Here is a 21,098-nt window from a genome sequence, read left to right on the forward strand (position 1 = left end):
TTATTTTATGGATGACTGTATAACTGCTATTTAAATCTTTACTGATGTTTGATTGTAATTAAATTCTGGTACTTAGTTGACTATCCGCTGCGTTATTTTTATTTGAACACTGTTGCATGTACACACACTGGCACTTCGTTGGGATGTGTGACTGTGTTGTCACCATCCTGGCGTCTCGATCCCTGTGTATTTATATAAGGGGGATGGGGGGCGCCACAGGTGGTATCAGAGCAGTTCGGCTCTGGGTAAAACCACATGTCCTTTAGGATAGTACCAGAAAATTATTTTTATTATTTTAAAAAAAAAAAAATTTTTTTAAAAAGTGATGTAAGTTAAGTTATTTATTTTATATTATGGTTGCTATGTCATTTTATGTTAATTGTTGATATTTAAATTATTTTATTTATCGCTTTAATTATTTTTTATTTTTGGTTGAGTATAAATTATCTGGATTTAAGCTAGGTTGGAGAATGTTCTATGACAGGATTATGGTGAGACCAAAAAGGCAAGCTGAGGTGCCTGAAGATGAGTTACCTAGAGGTGATGGAAATTATGCTATGGCAAGAGCATTAAATAGAATGACAGAATTTCTTCAACAGAATTTCCGACCGCCGCAGGGAGATTCAAGTAGAGGAGCCCAAGTGGGGTGTCCCTATGAGCGCTTCCTAACGCATAGGACCCCTGCCTTCACTGGGGAGGAGGACCCAATGCGAGCTAGGAGGTGGATTCAAGATTTGGAAAGAACATTTGAAGTTTGTGGATGCACGGAGGCTCAGATGGTATTATATGGAAGTTATATGCTGCAAGGTGAAGCGGCAAATTGGTGGGAGACCAAGCGGACATTATTAGAAATGGAGTTGGGTTCCTTGGCTGCTGTGTCTTGGCAGCGTTTCAAGAAAGAGTTCGATGACCGGTTCTTTCCTGCTTCAGTGAGAAGGCAAAAGGCTCGGGAGTTCAATAATTTGGTCCAAGGTGGCATGACTGTGGAGCAATATGCAAGAAAGTTTATGGAGCTTGGACGGTTCGCTCCTCACCTCATTACTACGGAGGAGTTGCGGGTCGAGCGCTTCCTGGAGGGTTTGCGCCATGAGGTACGTAAACAAGTGGCCTGCCTTCGGATTAAGGACTTTCAAGAGTTAGTGGATTTAGCCAGCATTGCAGAACGGGAAAACAGTTTTGGAGCAGGTTCCCCTCCGGGTCAGAAAAGGCGGAGTTACCTTGGCGAAGGGAGTAGTTCTGGGTCGCCTCATAAGTTCGTGCAAAGGACTAGTGCTCGTCCGCAGACGACCACCGGTGTTCGTGCTGGAGGTCGAGCTCCAGTTTGTAACAGGTGCAATAGAGCCCATGAGGGTGAGTGTGGCCAGAGAGGAATTCAGTGTTTTAGATGTGGCCAGTCGGGTCACTTTGCTCGGGAGTGTCCTGGTCAAGTTCAAGGAGGGCAAGAAGCGCGAGGAGCGCGAGGAGGTCGACGAGGTGGAAGGGGCAACCAGAGACAGTTGGTACAAGCTCGGGTTTATGCAGTGACCCCTGGTGATGTGGATTACGGAGCTCCAGAGACCCACGATGCTGGGGTTATTACTGGTATGCATTTAATCATTTTAATTTGATTTAATATTTGTTATGGTTGGATTATTTGGGATTGTCTGGTGGATGTGTTGCCTCAGGTAGAGTTCGCCTATATGATTTCTATGCATGTACTTTGTTTGATTCTGGGGCGTCTCGATCTTTTGTGTCTGCCACTTTTGCACGGATGTGTAATCTGGTCACGGAGCCTTTATCGCAAACTCTAGTAGTGGCACTTCCAAATGGTGAGATGGTGTGGTGCTCTAAAGTTGCTTTGGGCTGTCCTTTGGATTTTGGAGGGAGGACACTGGATGCAGATTTGATTGTATTCAAGTTGCTGGGATTTGATATAATTTTGGGAATGGACTGGCTATATCGATATTCAGCAAATATTGATTGTAGAAGTCGGGTAATTGGTTTTCAACTCTCGGATGATGATTATGTGGAATTCGCGGGAAGTAAGTTGAAGGCAAAACCAACAATTATATCAGCAATTCAAGCTAGGAGAGACATAGCTCGTGGAGCAGATGTTTTTTTGGTCCAAGTTGAGTCTACGCCATCTGAGAAGAAGTCGTTAGTAGATATTCCAGTTGTGGGCGAGTTTCCTGATGTGTTTGTAGATGATTTGCCCGGATTACCTCCCGTTCGCGATATGGAATTTGTTATTGATTTGGAACCTGGTGCGGCTCCTGTGCATAAAGCACCTTATCGCATGGCACCGGCTGAATTAAAAGAGTTGAAGACTCAATTGCAAGAACTGGTCGACAAGGGATTTATTCAGCCTAGTACTTCACCGTGGGGAGCGCCCGTGTTGTTTGTCAAGAAGAAAGATGGCACTCTCCGAATGTGTATAGATTATCGGGAGCTTAACAAAGTGACTATTAAGAACAAGTATCCTCTACCAAGAATTGATGATTTGTTTGACCAACTTCAGGGAGCGGCTATCTTTTCGAAGATTGATTTGAGGTCAGGGTACTATCAGTTGAGAATAAGAGATAAGGACGTGCCCAAGACTGCTTTCAGGACGAGGTATGGGCATTATGAATTTAAGGTGATGTCTTTTGGGTTAGCTAATGCCCCTGCTGCTTTTATGGATTTAATGAATAGGGTGTTTCGGCCTTTCTTGGATTCTTTTGTGGTGGTGTTTCTCGACGACATTTTGATTTATTCTCGAGATTTGGAAGAGCATGCTTGTCACCTTCGCCTGGCACTTGGGAAATTAAGAGAACATCAATTGTACGCTAAGCTGAGCAAGTGTGAATTCTGGTTAGAAGAAGTTAAGTTTCTTGGACATGTGATTTCTCAAGAAGGGGTGGCTATAGATCCTAGTAAAGTAGAAGCTGTTTTGTCGTGGCCTCGCCCTTCGACAGTTCGTGAGATACGAAGTTTCTTGGGACTTGCCGGTTACTATCGAAGATTTGTGGAAGGTTTTTCTCGGCTATCAGGACCTCTCACTGCCTTGACTAGGAAGAATACTGAGTTTGTATGGTCTGACAAATGTGAGAGAAGTTTTCAAGAGTTGAAGAGAAGATTGACAACGACACCTATTTTGGCACTTCCGGAGCCACACAAGCCATTTGTGATTTTCAGTGATGCATCCAAATTCGGGTTGGGATGCGTTGTTATGCAAGAGGGACGGGTTGTTGCTTATGCATCTCGTCAGCTGAAGATTCATGAAAGGAATTATCCCACGCATGATTTGGAGTTGGCGGCAATAGTTTTTGCGCTTAAGATCTGGCGGCATTATCTGTATGGCGAAGCCTGTGAAGTTTATACTGATCACAAGAGCTTGAAGCATCTGTTTACTCAGAAGAATCTAAACATGAGGCAGAGACGGTGGTTAGAGCTAATTAGCGACTATCAGTGTGAAATCAAGTATCATCCAGGAAAGGCAAATTTAGTCGCTGATGCCTTGAGTAGGAAGTCACAACAAGTGGATGAAGCGGAATCTTCAGATGTGGACTCTCTCCTTTGTGGAATGAGGAGACTTCTTATCGAGAGTTCACAGCAAGAAGAATTATTATCTTCAGTCTTGGATGTCCGAGTAGTGGATTTTGATGAATTAAAGACTCTTCAAAGAAAGGACCCTAATCTGTTGGCTATCAGGAAAAGAGTCAGAAAGTCTAGAGGACCCTTGCATTACAGCTTGGACAAGGATGGCATTCTTAGGATTCGGGATCGTAGAGTGATTCCCCTAGACTCTGAATTTAAAGAGCGAATTTTAGCAGAAGCTCATGCAGCTCCTTATTCGGTTCATCCAGGAAGCATAAAGATGTATAGGGATTTAAAGAAGAATTTCTGGTGGGAAGGAATGAAGTCGGACATCGCCCTGTTTATTGAGAAATGTGACACATGCCGACAGGTGAAGGCTGAACATCAGAGACCTGCTGGTAGACTCCAACCTCTCCCTATTCCGGAATGGAAGTGGGACGATATTTCTATGGATTTTGTGGTAGGGTTGTCGAGGACTCCTAGTGGGAAGAACTCCATTTGGGTGATTGTGGATCGGTTGACCAAGAGTGCCCATTTCTTGCCTGTTAATAATACTGACTCGTTGGGTAAGTTGACTCGGTTATATGTCAAGGAGATAGTGCGTTTGCATGGAATACCCAAGAGTATTGTGTCAGATCGGGACCCGCGATTCACGTCCCATTTCTGGAAGAGCAGGCGGCATTAGGCACTAAATTGAAGTTTAGTTCGGCGTATCACCCCCAAACGGACGGCCAATCAGAGCGTACTATTCAGACTCTGGAAGATATGTTGCGGTCTTGTGTCATGGAATTCCAGGGAAGTTGGGAGAATCACTTACCACTTATTGAGTTCTCTTATAATAACAGTTTTCATTCCTCCATTCAGATGGCCCCGTATGAAGCCTTATATGGACAGAAGTGCAGATCACCTTTATGTTGGGATGAAGTTGGCGAGAGCAAATTGCTTGGGCCTGAGTTAATTCAAGAAATGAAGGATCAAGTTCAGTTTATCAGGAAGAAGATGGCTGAAGCGCAAAGTCGCCAGAAAAGTTACGCAGATACAAGAAGAAGAGACTTATCCTTTGAAGAAGGAGATTGGGTTTATCTTAAAGTCTCTCCTATGAAAGGCGTTAAGCGCTTTGGTAAGAAAGGAAAGCTTAGTCCAAGATATATTGGCCCTTTTCAGATCATAGAGAAGGTTGGGCTTGTTGCTTATAGAGTTGCCTTGCCAGATTATTTTGGAGATGTTCATGACGTGTTTCATGTGTCCTCATTGAAAAAGAGTTTTGGACAGCAAGAGCCACGTTTTGTGGATCCCGAACGCATTCAACTGCGGCCCAACCTTACTTATGAAGTTGCCCCGACTCAGATCGTAGATTGGAAAGAGCAAGAGTTAAGGTCCAAGGTAATACCTATGGTGAAAGTGGCATGGGGTGATCCGTTGGCTCAAGATTTCTCTTGGGAGAGAGAGGCCGACATGAGGGAGCAATATCCATACTTGTTTGATTGATTTGGACGGTATGTTCTAAGTATTCTCTTGGTTGAATCTTGATCTTGTCTTGGTGCAATATTTGACCTTGCCAATTTCGTGGACGAAATTTTTTTTAAGGGGGGAGGATGTAACACCCCGTATTTTAGTGTATTTTTACTGAAGGAATTATTTTTATGTAATTAAAATAATTTCTCTTATTTTAAATCGGTTGGATTTTTAGTGAGTTTATTTCTATGATTTTTATTTGGTGAAAATTATTTTTATATGCTTTCATAATATTTATTTATTATTATGCATTTAAATTACTTTTAATATTTAAATTAATTACCGTGGGATTTAATTATTTCAATTTGACTTTACCATTACGTTTAAATTATTTTATTTAACTTGAAGTTTTGAAATCGTTTCCGTTGGATCTTTTTTGTGACCCAAGTTATGAGGATTGGACCTCATTTCTTTTTCCCTCTTTTTCTTTCCTCTCCTTTTCTTTTCCTCCCTTTTTTCTTTTTCTCCTTATTTTTCCTCCGGTTTTCTCCTCTCCCGCGCGATCTCTCTCTCTCCTCTCCTCCGCCCGTTTCCATCGTCCCCTACCAGCGCCGCCGTCCGTCGGCGGTGGTCGGCACCGCCCGGTCCTTTGCGTTCCCCAGCCGCCGGCCGTCCTACCCCACCAATATCACCGCCGTTCGTGCCGCCGTTAGCCTCCACGAAACCCACGACGCCGCGGCACACTTTCCACCATTGCGCCGCCGTCGCACCACCATTGGCCACCATCTTCCTACCACTTCATCCCCGGCCTCTTGGCAACCCATTGGACCCAACCCCAGCTCCGATCCGTCACCGGTGAAGCCCCACCAAGTCCATCTCCGATTTGCACATTTTTGGCCTAAAACCACCCCTTGCGCCGCCACCCACGGCAAACCACCACCACCACTAGCTTCACCGACCTCCCTAGGCCCTACCCTATCAATCTTGGGTCTTCGTTTGTCCTCGTTGAAAAGTTGGTATTTGTGACCCACGGCCACAGTGTATTTTACACTGTGGTGTTGCTCAAACGTCGCCTTTTTCAACTTCGTGATCCTCAAAAAATTATTATATTGCACTGTAAGTATTTCTCCAAAGAACTTTCGTAATTTAAATGTATTTTTGCACTAACCCATTTCACTGTGTTTTTGGCATGCCGGACTGAGTCCGAGGAGTTCGGGGGTCGGATGGATTTGTGATTGGAGTTGTTTGGTTGATTTGGTTGAATTGGATATTTGTTGTTGATGGGTTGGTTGGATTTGTTGGTTTGGATATTGTGTTGGTACATGTGCATTTCATTATTTCATGCATGATCATGTTTGTAAAAGAAAACTGGGTTTTTGTGTATTGCATTCATGTTCATGTGATTTGAAAAGTTATGATTTTATGTGATGATATTTTTGGTGCGTGTGTATCACGACCCCAAGCCGAGATGGGGTATTAACTCGGTGGAGCTCCTCTGGTTACTCGGGAGCGGAATATACTGAGTAACGTCCCCTGGATTGTCGCCGGGCGACAATGGGATCGGACGAGATGGTCTCGTGCCGACTCCGTGGTCCTTCTGCTGGCGGGGACTAGAGGATGTCTGGCCACGTACACGCTGGGCGCGGAACTGGGCATCGCTCGTTGCGTAGTGTGAGTGCTTGGCCATGTACGCGCTGGGCGCGGAACTGAGCACCGCTGCGAAGCCAGGACGTGCGGATGGTCCATAGGGGAGACCATGGTGCATATGGAAATAATGCATGGTGCATTTGGGATTAATGCACTATTTTCTGGAAAAATAGTGCGAGTTGATTTTTGGGTAAATCATTTTCTGGGAAAATGTTTTACGGATAATTTGGACCAAAATGAGATTTTGGTGTGTGTTGGAAATTTATCATTTTCGGGGAAAATGATGTTTTGTGGAAAAATGCATGTTTTCATGTGCATGCATGTTAGTTGCATTTAATGCATTTTATATTACGTTGTTGTTTGGGTTATACTTACCTGCGAGACCATTTTGTGGTAACGCAGATTTTGATGCTGATGAGGAGGAGGAGGGCGAGCCTGAGGAGACGGCTCCGCCTGAGGAGTGATCTGGGATCACTCGTTTGTATATTTAAAACTATTGTAAATTATTTTATGGATGACTGTATAACTGCTATTTAAATCTTTACTGATGTTTGATTGTAATTAAATTCTGGTACTTAGTTGACTATCCGCTGCGTTATTTTTATTTGAACACTGTTGCATGTACACACACTGGCACTTCGTTGGGATGTGTGACTGTGTTGTCACCATCCTGGCGTCTCGATCCCTGTGTATTTATATAAGGGGGATTGGGGGCGCCACATATTCAGTTGGAACACTTGGGACCCCCTTTAATAAAAAACCTAAGGGGTAATTTCATGTATATCTCTTCTGAAAGATCACCATGTGAAAAGGCATTATTAACATCAATTTGAATAAGATGCCAATTTTTTACAGCAGCAACATCTAGCAAAGTTCTGACAGTGGTCATTTTGGCAACATGAGAGAAAGTTTCAAAATAATCTAAACATTCTTTGTGTGTATAACCTTTAGCAACCAGCCTTGCTTTATACATTTTCACAGAACCATCAACCCGATACTTAATCTTATAAGCCCATTTACAACCAATGGGTTGTTTACCAGTAGGTAAAGGGACAACAGTCCAAGTATTATTTAGTTCTGAAGCAGCAATCTCAGTAGTCATAGCATCTCTCCAATCAGAGTGCCTGACTGTCAGATGGTAGAACTTAGGTTCGATGTCAGCAGAGATAGCAAAAGCAAAGGATTTATGACCAGATGACAAGTGATCATAACAAACAAAATTAGAAATGTCATATTTGATGGAGGAGGAGATGTAACCTGTTGGAGGAACTGATTGAGAGTGTGCAGTGGAGGAATTACAATAATAATGTTGCAAATAATCAGGAGCTCCTCGGATTCTTGTGGATCTTCTTAGGGATAAATGTAAAATATGGTTGGGAGGTTGGAATGATGTAGTTAAAGCTTCAATGTGTAGTTGAAGGTACAGTAAACATATCAAAAGTGGAGGATTGAGAGGGAATAGGAAGAGGAAAAGAGAAAGAAGGGGAAGACAAGTCAAAATGAGAAGACTGACAAGGAAAAACATGTTCATGAAAAAAATGTCGGGAAACAAAAGATTGATTTGTTTTAAGATCATACAATTTGTCGCCCTTGATAACAAAGAGGTAACCAAGGAAAACACAGAGCCTAGCTCTCGAATCAAATTTTGTTCTTGCCCTTTGTAAAGTAGATGCAAAACATAAGGAACCAAAAACTCTCAAATGATCATAGGAGGGGGAGGAGTGACACAAAATTTCAACAGGAGATTTATTCTGAGTAATAGGAGAAGGTAATCTATTAATTAAGTAAGTAGCTGTTAAAACAGTATTACCCCAAAATTTAAGAGGCAAATGAGATTGGAACAATAAAGCCCGAGCAACATTAAGGATATGTTGATGCTTCCTTTCTACAACAGAATTTTGTTGTGGAGTTTTAACACAACTATGTTGGTGGATGACTCCCTTAGAAACAAGATATGAAGATAAAAAAAATTCAATACCATGATCAATACGAATTTTTTTTTTTTTTTTTTTATCTTAGTACCAAACTGAGTTTTAATCATTTTGAAAAAAGTTTGATTGGGAAAAGAAACTTCAGATTTATGCTTGAAAAGATAAACTCAAGTAGCCCTAATGCAATCATCAACAATGGTTAAAACAAATTTATAACCTTCAATAGTAGGAATTGAAAAAGGGCCCCTAACATCACAATGTATAAGGTCGAAAGGTAAATGAGAAAGGTTATCAGGATTTAGAAAATGTAATTTTCTCTATTTAGCTAGTGGGCAAACAATACATGGGTCATTAGACATATCAAATTAGGCACAATTTTATTCAAGAAATACATTCTTGAGGTAGATAGATGTCCTAATCTACCATGCCAAATGTGAAACAATGAGCATTTAGATGAAATGAAACATGCAGATGGTAGCAAAGTAATAGTCTCATTACATTGTTTATTGGGAAAAAATAAAGGTAATTGAGGGGGAAAGAGAGTCCATGGTTATTGCAAAACATAGAATCCTCTTTATTGCCTACCCACTCCAATCAGCCTCAAAGTGATCATGTCCTGAAGGAGACAAAAGTTAGAGGAAAAAAAAAAACAAATGTGAGATTTGGTGAGTTTATTAACTGAAATCAATCGAAAATGAAAAGTGGGTACACAAAGAACATCTGTAAGGATAAGATGTTTAGTAAGAGTAATAGTGCCAATATGTGTAACAGTAACACTTTGACCATTAGGTAGTTTGACAGATGTGTTTTGAACTGGACTAAATGATGTAAAAAAAGTAGTAGAATGGACCATATGGTCGGTAGCCCCGGTATCAATTATCCAACTAGACTTATAAAAATTAAAAGAAGCATTACTAGAAGAGTGAAAAGCATAATGTGTAGAGGAAGCCATACCAGATAAAGAGTGAGAAGAAGCTATAGTATTGAACACATGGCTGGAATCATCAGGCTTAGGCTGAGGATTAAAAGTGATCATAAACAGTAACTACTTATACTGTGCCTCAGTCAAAGAGAATGGAGAGGCTGCTGGAGAGTTATCATTGAGAGCAATAGTGTTGGCCATGGACTGCTGCCGTGGCTTTTGCTTGTACTCCGGAGGAAAGCCATGGAGTTTATAGCACTTATCAATAACATGACCAGTTAACTTATGCCACAATACTTGCATATTGGCCTATCTTTCTTTTGAAAATATTTTGTAGATCTCAATGAATCAAAGTTAGCAACAAAAGCATGAGCATCAGTAAGGGGAGGAGAAACAAAAATTTCTCTTTGTTACTCTTCCTGAAGAACAAGAGAAAAAACTTTGTTGAGAGACGGTAAGAGCTCCATCAACAAGATCTGAACTCTAACTGAGGAAAAAGATTCATTAAGTCCCATGAAGAACTATAAAATGTGTTCCTGTTGAATATAAGAATTCAACAGAGTGACAGCACCACAAGAACACAGAGGAACCAGGTTGTAATTAACTAATTCATCCTAAGGAGCCTTCAATCCAGTAAAATAAGCACTAACAGTAAGTTGTCCTTGAGATAACAAGGAAATCGATTTCTGGATCTGAAAAGTCCTAGATCCATTTTTTTTTTAGAATCGTTCCTTTAGATCGGTCCAAATCTCAAAAGCAGTGGTAACATACAACACACTAGCAGCGATTTCAGGGGAAACAAAATTAAGCAACCACAAAATCACCATATTATTACATCTTAACCATGAAGAGAAAAGAGAAGCAGTAGATGCTAGTTTAGTAATCGCACTGTCCACGAACCCTAACTTGTTTTTGGCAAAGAGAGACATGGTCATCGAGCGAGACCAAGTGAGATAGTTGTCGCCAAGTAAGAGTTGCGTGACCAGAACAACCCTGGGTTATCGCTGGGGTGAAGGAAGAAGGGACTCGCAGTATAAGGGAAGGAAGAGGGAGGAGGCAGAGGAACGGGTGGATCAGTCAGCATCATGAGAAGAGAAGAAGAAGTTCAAGAAACGTCTGATACCATAACAAGAATGAAAAACCTAGAAGACCGTCGTATTCAAGAAGCAATATGAAACTGTCCAAAAATTAGTCTAAATGTAAAGAGTACAAGTATTTATACAAAGAATAAATGGACTAATTTGCCCTTACTAAGAACTAAAGACTAAAATGCCCTAAAGAAAACTATACAATATAAAATACCAAATAACATTACTGTACACGTGTAAAAGAATAATTTTACAACTAATTTAATAACTTTACAACTTAATAATTACTGTGTTTACTTAGGTAGTACTGTTCTATATTGCTACTGTCCAAGCATTTATATATATATATATATATATATTTACTATGGATGTATAACTTTATATGTAACTTACACAGTAAAGGAACTTGAAACGGTCTCTTATAGTAGGACAAAGGCTTCTTAGAATTAGCTCTGAGTGCAAGCAAAATTTCCATAATTAGTAGGATATTTTACTTGTCTTATTATTACAACTAACGTTCAATTATCGAGATTGCACTTCTACATGATCACTTAAAATCGAGAATTATAGGTTACTCTATAATTATAGAGAGAACGGAGAGACTAATTAATTCTTTTGTTATTTCACCCTCATCAATAATAAAACTAATGTGAAACTCTTCTTTTAAGAATCTTATAATTAATGGGTGATCGTTAATAATTATTTGTTGGTGACTTGGGTGGGAACTTAATTAAGTAAATAACTAGCAGAGAGTTATTTAACTATTGACATATTATACAATATCCATAATCTTAATCAATATGGGCACTCCCACACTACAAGAAAATTGTTAATTTGTGACTAGCTATTTCCTATTAAAATGACTATTTTCTTTAAAATGAGTTTGTTTTCATCGCAAATATATAATTTGATTTGTCGTTTTTCTTGTAGTAATAGGTCTTGAGTTTTAACCCACTTACCAACTGTCACTACAAGAAAAATGAGCATTTGTGACAGATTATTTACGACGAGAATGATTATTTGCAATGAAAACAAACTCATTTTAGCAAAAAATAGTCATTTTTGCATAAAATAGCTGGCCACAAATAAACAGTTTTCTTATATATTTAAATAATTATTTAAATAATTATTTTATATATTTAATAAGGAATATTATATAATTATAATAAGAAATATTGAGTTCATCCTTTTTGGAGATCATGGGGTATGTGCCCTATGGCATGTAAACAAGAAAATTAACTAAGTTAAGATCATGTGGATCAGTCCCTTAACTCGTATATATGTACGTATGTAACTCCTGCCTGCTCATTGTTCCTCTTCAGGGTTCAAAGATCAGAACTAATCCTTTGGCAGATCAAGTTGCACCTTAATTTGCCAATTGCATGCCAACTTGCTCGTGGGGTACATCGATCCATCCTTTTGAAACGGCATGTGACATCAGTACAGATGCTGCATCTAGACAAAGGGAATGTGTACACTGTACTCCTTGTATATATAAATTCGATTCATTGGGTTAAAGTACATTTATAGGCTTAGAGTACACGTCTCTATTAGTTTATCTATAGACTCATCAACTTTTAGTATATGAACAAAAACAAACTCTCATCACTTCCTCCTCCTCCTCTTCCTATTACTCAACTGGTGATCACAGATAAACAAGTAAATATATAGCTTTTGCAATATTTAATCAACATTTAACGATGTTATAAAAATTCACTCGATAAAAATAAATGTTGTGAAACCTATTTTTTATATCTATTTCTCTCACTTTATATCATTTTTGTATAATTCATAAATCTCAAAGGATTCGAGATTGTTGAGTTATCTATTTTTATGAAGGGTATTGATATTGAGTCTCTGATAACTAGAAAGTATTGTTTCTTGGATATTTATATATAGAGAGTATAATCAGCAATAGTGAAGATCAGACCAGTCACAAAAAGAAATAGTATACTGGTAGAGTTCTAAATACATTATTTTGGTTTATGATGTCATGTTTGATGGGAGATTTTAAAATGTATCCGGTCATGGATGTAAATTTTTTTAATAAATGAATTATGACAGTTTCTATTAAAAAAAATTTATCTTATAAAATAAATTATATTATTTAAGTAGTGTAAAGTGTATATGATCCTCTATACCAACTTGTGGGCAGAAGAATATTAATTCATAAGATCGAGCCACGTACATCCACAACACGTGGCATTGATTGAACATGATCATGATGGTCTAGGTAGCTCACACACACACATATATATTATATGAATTATTCAAGAGGGGATAGACGAGGATTTACTCCATCAAAGCGGGTCCTAATCATCGTTCTTATCTTCGGCGTCCCCATTGCTTTGTTAAAATAAAAAAGATGATTAATTAAGGCAATAAAACTTTTGACCTTTGACCAAAAGTCACGTGCGGGTGCATCTTTTTAGTTAGAATGCATCTCGATGATTTCGGTGACGCACGTGCATTTCCCTGTCCCGACATATATTAACATCATTATGTCTTTAAATGTTCAAACTTCCTTTTACATACTTTTATTTCTTTTTTAATCTTTTGTAGATTGTCATTGCTCTGATAAATAACATAATTTCACGTTGATGGCATGGAACCGCGCAATTTGGGGTTTGGTTTAACTGAGAGATTTAAAGCTGCTCGCCGGTGCCCATCACATGCATGATTAGCTATGCAATTTTAATTTTTTTTTATTTTATTTTATTATTTACTATTTTACACTCTATATCTTATAAAAAATATCCTCATATTATATAAAAAATACTTCACACTTTATAAAAAAAATTATAAATATGAAAACTATAAATATAAAGTGTGAGAATGAATAATAACTGATGCATAGTAAATCTCTAACTATATATATGAGTATTCTTGTTACTATGATTAATCATATTTAACTATTTTTTTAGATTTTTTTTATATCGTAAAAAATAGAGAAATAAATTAATTATAAAAATAAATTCATAAATTGATTTGGTTTTATAAGATATGTCAAATTATAAAAAAAAAAAATTTACTATGAAAAAATCTAACAAATTATATAAAGTTATGTCAATTTATATGTTTGATTTTATTCTCTTGTACGTGTAAAACTTCAACCCAAACTATCTAAAAGGGCAAAGCACAAACTTTATTTTTATTGTTTAACCCATAAAACTATACAAAATTACCTCTGTATCCATCCTATGCAAAACATGAAACAAAATTAAAAAGTTTCTACCCAGCCGTGCACCGGTGATGGCAGGTGATGGGGAGCAGCAGATCATCCCTCTCGTTCAACCCATCATGATCATCTCACGCAGCCAACCCCTAGCTTGCAGGATTGGGTTATGAGGGTGATGATCTTTGTCACACCATGATTGTCATGAGGAGTGGCATGATAGCCATCATTTTTAAAAGGGTCAATACTCAATTGATCTTAAATACTCAGAATAAACGTCTTGCCTCTTCAAAGTAAATACACCCAAAACATATAAAAATGTTTCTACATTGTATCTCAAACAAACTCACTGCTTTTTTAACTTTCTATAAAAAGATAGATTCATCTCAACTATTTTCATAAATTTAAGAAAAATTCTACTCATCATCTCTACATCACACACGATACATGATTTTTTTCTCTTACTAAATGTGTGGTGTATAGATTATGAGTAGAGGAATTCCTTTAGTTTAGCAAGAATAAAACAAAAAATAATGTGTGGTATTTGGTGTATGAATGATGAGTAGAAGTGTTCTAAATTTAAACACATATCTCAATCTATTTACATTCAAATACATCTTAATGAAACCCACAAACTATTATTATTTACATATCAACTCCGATCATTTGAGATCATCTCAGCATCCAAATGCAACTTAATCTATTTATGCAACTCTCACTTCTAGTAATTTGATGAAGAGTTGATCTAATCAGGAGATAATGATCATACTAACAACTTCACCTATAAGTGTCTTCCGATAGATGGCTAGACGTAAAATTATATTGAAGGTGAAAACTCTTAACACTCTTAGTAGTTAATTAGATTTATTGATCATCATCATGAAAATTAGAGGTATTTGTATCTCATTATAACTCATTAATCAATTAATTTAATTTAGACTAGTAAAAACCCATTAAAATTATGGAGTGTGTGAAACGACTCATAAAATTATATTATGACAATCTTAATTAAATATTGCAATATATATATATATATAAATAAAAATGAAATGCCCTTAGTACTCTTGTGGTCTGGTTAACGATCCATTATGACATTGTCATGGAGAAGGTGACTAGAAAGAGCACAACAATATTTTACTGTTTATCATGTACTGTTATATATGTAGTCCATCAGATTATAAAAACTCTTTTTATAATAAAACAAAGATAGTTTATTACATGAAGTCACTTTAATCTGAAAATTTTCTTTTTATAATTCTCGTTGCATATTCGGTTCTCTTGTAGAAAAGAAGAAAATGATGAATAATATCTTAGCACAAAATACAATATTGACGTCCAAACAGTGTTAACTGTTAATCGTAGGGGTTCAAATCAAAAACAAAAAACAAGTAAAAAAAAAAAAAAAGGGTCACAATAGATAGCCCAATGGGCCATGAAGGTTGGGCTTTCATATCACGTCAGCTTGACACAAAACCATATGTCCAATGTGTTGTTGGGCCCTCTGGTTAAAACTATTTGAAAAATTGGCCTCTAATAGACCCAAACTCCAATTGTTCTGTCCATGTATTACTTGTCAGCTGAAACTGAAGTAGATTTTAAAAAAATAATAATGTTAAATATAATTATGAGTTTTGTAAATGTCGCGTACTAGTTTTTAAAAAAAAAATGAGATTTATTATTAAAAATAATTTTTTTTCATGTAGATCTTATATTTTTTTATATTTTTTTTAAAAAATGAATGTACGGTGTTTGTGCACTCTAAAACTGTAAATATTATTTCTCATAAAAAAATTAATAGAAAATTCAACAGAATTAAGCTTTAAATATTTTGTGTTGTCTTAGTAGCAAGGTAAATTCATGCACTAAAAGATTATGAAAAGAATAATTTCTTTAATAAAAATACTTAGGTACCAAATTGAGAGCGCATTAATAACTTGAACTAGAGTTTTGTCAAGAATTCTACGATACTTGTCAACAACACAATTTCTTGAGGCCTTCTAAGCCTCTGATGTTTGGTTTTTTTCTTTAGCAGTTCGTGTGCATAAGCCTTTCTTGATTTAGTTGGAAAATCTCTACGTTAATTGCTTAAACGTTTAACAATAATAGTTCCTCTTCGAATAACCCAAGACAAAGTAAGATGTGGTCTCCCATGAAATCTAACACTTAGGAAGGTTTGGATAATGAGTTTAGATAAGATGAGATGAAAATTAAAAATTAAATAAAATATTATTAAAATATTATTTTTATTTTGAGATTTGAAAAAATTTAATTGTTTATTATATTTTGTATGAAAGTGTAACAATTCGACCCAATATTTCTAAGGTCGGGATATAGATAATCTTCTTAGGTCGAAATTAAGTTTAATGGACCATTTGGAATTAATTGATAGACTATTATTTATTGAGGTCTGTATAATCCAAATGGACAATATAATCAATTTTATTTATTTAACTATATTTTAAAATAGTATAAAAAAATATTTTATTATTAATATATTACTATTGTCAATAAATCATTTTTTTTTTCTCTTACCAAATATGTGATATATAGATGATGAGTAGAATAATTCAATCAGTTTAAGAAGAATAAAATAAAAAAAATTGAAAAAATAAATTGAAAAAATAAAAAAAAGTATGGTGTGTGAAGATGATGAGTAAAAAAACTCATCTCTTTGTACAATTCTCTCTATCACAACAAGCAACCTTCTCACACACATCATCAACCTACGTTTCCTCTTTTATGTTCTATCAATTTTTCATTGCACGTAGCAATAAGCCAGAGGAAACGATACAGCCGAGCAAGCCTTCCACATCCAAACCGAGCAATATCAGGCTCTCGATTTTATGAGAAAAGATATTTCCAACTATGAATTATACAATTGTCGCGTAATCACTTTAAAAAAAGTGAATAAAACATGAGATTCATATGAAAAAATTTAATTTTTTATTAGTAGACTCCACTCTTTTTTAAAGCAATTACTCGACGTTTACATACTTTACAGTTGTATATAAAATTACTCTGATTTTATATAACAATTGGGTTTTATCTCCCCACAACCTATTCTCTGTTTTTTATTTTTTTTCTTTAAACAAAGGAAAATGCTGGGAGCTACCGCTTAGCATTTTTGTGTGTTTTTGTATCTGTTTTTTTTTTTAGTTTTTTTTTTATATAAATTTTTTTCACAATTTTAAATATTTTAAAAAAATAAAAAAATTCATAATATCATTAAAAAATACTTCCTTAATTACAAAATAAAATAAAAAATTTACTTCATGATTAAGAAAATATTTTTTATTTTATTTTTACTTTATGATTAAAGAAGTGTTTTTTAATAATATTTTAAATTTATTTTATTTATTTTAATATTTAAAAATATTAAAAAAATTCCCATAAAAAATAATTAAAAAAAAAAACACATACTAAAACCAGCGATAGCTCCAGCGAAAGCCACCAGCGGTGGCTCTAACAGTACTCTTAAAAAAAAATAGAGAAAGCAACAAATTTTGATGCTAGGTGAGATAGCTAGGCAAATAAATTAACTCCGGGAAAAGAAAGGGGAAAAAAAAAAAGAAGAAGAAAGAAGTGGTGACTGACTTCTCAAATTTCGACAAACATATATATATATATATATAAAATAAATGTGATTGTAATTATGATTAAATATTTAATATAAAATATCATAAGACTCAATGGATATTTAAATATGAAAAAGTCTACTCGCCCCGCTCTAATATCCCGTTACCTTGTCCCGCTTGACGTGGAAAATGAATAAATTCATTTTAAACACACAAAGCCCCATCAACCTCCTGCTTCTCCTGCGCTATACGTTATGCCCATCGACCCTGTGAAGCCCCAGTTCATCTCCGACCTCGTGAAGCATCGACGGAATATCTTCGACCTCTCCAACCTCATCTCCGACGGTAAGGTTTTTTTTTTTTTCCTCCCAGACTCAAGACCCACCAGTTAGCCCAATCCACCATCTCCATCTGCGCCCTTTACATCTTCATCACCCTCCTCCTCTTCACTCTTTCCACCTTTGAGCCCACCCCCATTAATAGAACCCATCCAACCTCCCAACGAAGATTCTTGTCCCCAAAACCTTCACCGAATTACATTTACAACTCCAAGCCCAAACCCAAAACCAATATTAACCGCAATTATGAACTCCGTTCCTCATGGTTCTGGAAGACATTTACGGAAAATTCAAACAATGGATCAAAGGCTGCTCTTTCACCAACTGCACTACATGGAGTGGGAACTCTATATAGGCAAGGTACCAAAGCAATGAACGATCTTGTTGTTGCTCATGTGTTGGAGGATGGGACATAGGACAACTCCGGATTGTTTTTGAGAGCCTTGCATAGGTCTACCTCACATCTTAAGCCAACATAGTCTTCGCATTTGCTACTTGGTCGTTTTCTTCTAGATTTGGTTCCATTGTTCAAGAAAAAAAGACTTGTTTTTTAAGCTAATTCGCCATTATAAGGAATCGAATAGTACTAGTCCAAAGCGGGTGGCAGGTTTTGATGTGACTCGTTTTATGAAGGAAAGCTAGAAAGAAGGAGAAGAAGGACATGGGCGGGGAGCCCATATAGGGTAAGAGAATTAGGAGCAATTTCAGTAACTCGGATGACGAGGAAGGGGAAGCTGTGTCAGCTGAACTGAGTTATGGCTCGGTTGTGGGGTTTGAATCTTCCGAGCTTGACCTGGAGAACTTGCTTTCCGGGTTTCTGGACAAAGTTTCGATGAGTTTGAGAAGATGGGCCTATTATCTGATGCTACTCGGCTGACTTCGGCGGAATTTTAAGCATGTCATGCTGATGGACGTGAAGAATTCTGTTGTACTGTTGTACTCAACCGAGTCAGAAACAGAGGTTGGAGAGGTCGGAGATATTCCGTCGATGGGGATGAACTTGGGGATTCACGGGGTCGACGATGGGCGATGGGCTCATGGGGTAGAGATAACGTGCAGAGGACCCTTTGAGAAATAGAGAATAGATTACCGTTGGGGCTTCGTGTGTTTTAAAATAATAAAGTCATTTCCACGTCAAGCGGGACAAAGTAATGGGATATTAGAGCGGGGCGAGTAGCAACGTCCTTTAAATATTTCTCTTTCGTGTAGAAAAAAACTTCAGAACGGTCGGGCTTCTAATAGGGGAAGAGCAGCCCTCCATTCAGACATCAACACGTAGGAAAAAATACAATAAACTTCTTAGACTTCACCACATAGAATCACAATAGGCAAAACACCCTCCCTTGCCTCCAGACCAAAGACCATACATGGATTTGCTTATTTTGATTCCATTCATGATTTTCAATTTTTGAATCTAGAATGAATTCATTTTGTAATTACCAATTTGGGTCTTGTTCATGAGTCTTTGGAACTGAAAATTTTTTGTTACGTGGAAATTATGTCTATTTTACAAGGGATTTATTTAGATTTTTTTTCCTCTAAAATGTTTCGGTGGCCGCGGGAGGGAGGGACACATGAAGCATTTGGGAGGCGGCAAGAAGAAGAAGAAAATGAGAGAGAGAGAAAGAGAGAGAGAGAGAAAGGGGGGAGAGGGAGACCAACGGGGGAGGAGGTCGGCGGGTGAGGGGGTTCGTCGGGAGGGGGTTTCTCATTAAGTGGGTAGGGGATATTTGTGCGAGGTGGTGGGAGGAGGTGAGCATCGTTGCAAAAGAGGCAAGGAGGTCAACAGAGTAGAATTGAGGAGGAGTTAGTAGAGCAGAATCGGGTGAGAGGTGTAATAATAAAATAGAATTCATACATGACATATTTTTATTGAGAGGCTGTTATTTGAAGAGAAATAGATATTTTTCTCTTTGGTATAATTCTTTCATATCTGAAAAACGATGGAGGGTGGAGTTGAATTAAATCAGTTAGGAGTAAAACGCGTGGAGGACTGGCATTAGATTACATGACAGCTGTCCCCAAATCCCCATTCTTTTCTCTCTCTGTCTGTCTTCCTTATAAGTCAGCAAAACTACGTGTATATATGTTTGGGAATGGGATTCTTCATTTCCACGCCTTCGTTATTTGACTTTTCTTTATTTTTTCTTACTTATTATTAATTTTTTTTTCTACTGAATAAAGTTTATATCAATTTGATGCGACAATTTTTCAAAGAAATAAATTGGAAATTTGAAAGTTTTTAGGAAAGTCATGCTTTGAACCTCTTACGTATCAGCACTGCACTACTTACTATACTGATTTTGACAGCTCAAACCAACCAAGAGAGAGAGAGTGGATAAAGAAATAAAAGGGAGGGTGGCTACCGATTTAATTTTTTTTATTTAATAGTTAAAAATATATTTTAAGTAATAATATATCTACAATATTTTGTATAATAATAATATATTGAATAAAAGGTATTTTTATAAAATATCTTATAAAAATAATATAATTTTATAAAAATACTATTCATTTAACACATTGTTATATAATGTGTTGTATAAAATATTATAAAAAAATCATTTTCCTTTTGATATATTCTATCATTTGAGATGGCATATCCTTAAATGATACATGTATATCTTTGTTTGGTTGATTCCACAAGGTTAAAAAGAAAAGAGTTTCACGCATTGAAAACAAGATGAATTAACGAAAGAATTGAAATGTTCTTTTCAATTTCCAGCTAGAATTGGATTATCCTATTTAGATATAATATTAAGAAAAGTACTTTAACCACAAAAAAAAAATTATACAAAATTAATTCTATAAATTAACGTGATTTGATATGACTCATCAAATTATAAAATTATTTTTATTATAAAATAAATCTAATAAATTAGATCAAACTACGTCAGTTTATAAAATTATTTTTATTTAAAAATTTAATAAAATCTATTTTTTTACTAAGACTTGGACATGGCAACATTCCCGTACACCAAACAAAAGAGACATCATCCATTTAATTCTCGGGTCCCAATCTCCTGTTTAAGAACAAGAAGACATCTAATTACCGGACCAACTCCCACGCGTTATCTGATGTGATGTATAATTTCACAGTTTTTTTTGTCCTGATCCAAATATGTCAATAATAAACCAAATCATGGGACCAGAGAAGGTTCAAGGAAATATATAAAAATGAAAAATTCTATTAATCATTTTCATATACTACATATCACATTGTATTTATTTATTTATTTATTATTTTTTTCTTACCAAATATATGTTATATAGATGATGAGTAGAAGAATTCAATTAGTTTAAAAAAAATAAAACAAAATTAAAATAAACTAAAATAAGTGTGATATGTGGGAATGATGAATAGTAAAACTCTATAAAAATTATTAGATATATTTAGAGTAATGACATTTTT

Source organism: Juglans microcarpa x Juglans regia, chromosome 4D, assembly GCF_004785595.1.
Source record: "Juglans microcarpa x Juglans regia isolate MS1-56 chromosome 4D, Jm3101_v1.0, whole genome shotgun sequence".
In the NCBI taxonomy this organism is placed as follows: Eukaryota; Viridiplantae; Streptophyta; class Magnoliopsida; order Fagales; family Juglandaceae; genus Juglans; species Juglans microcarpa x Juglans regia.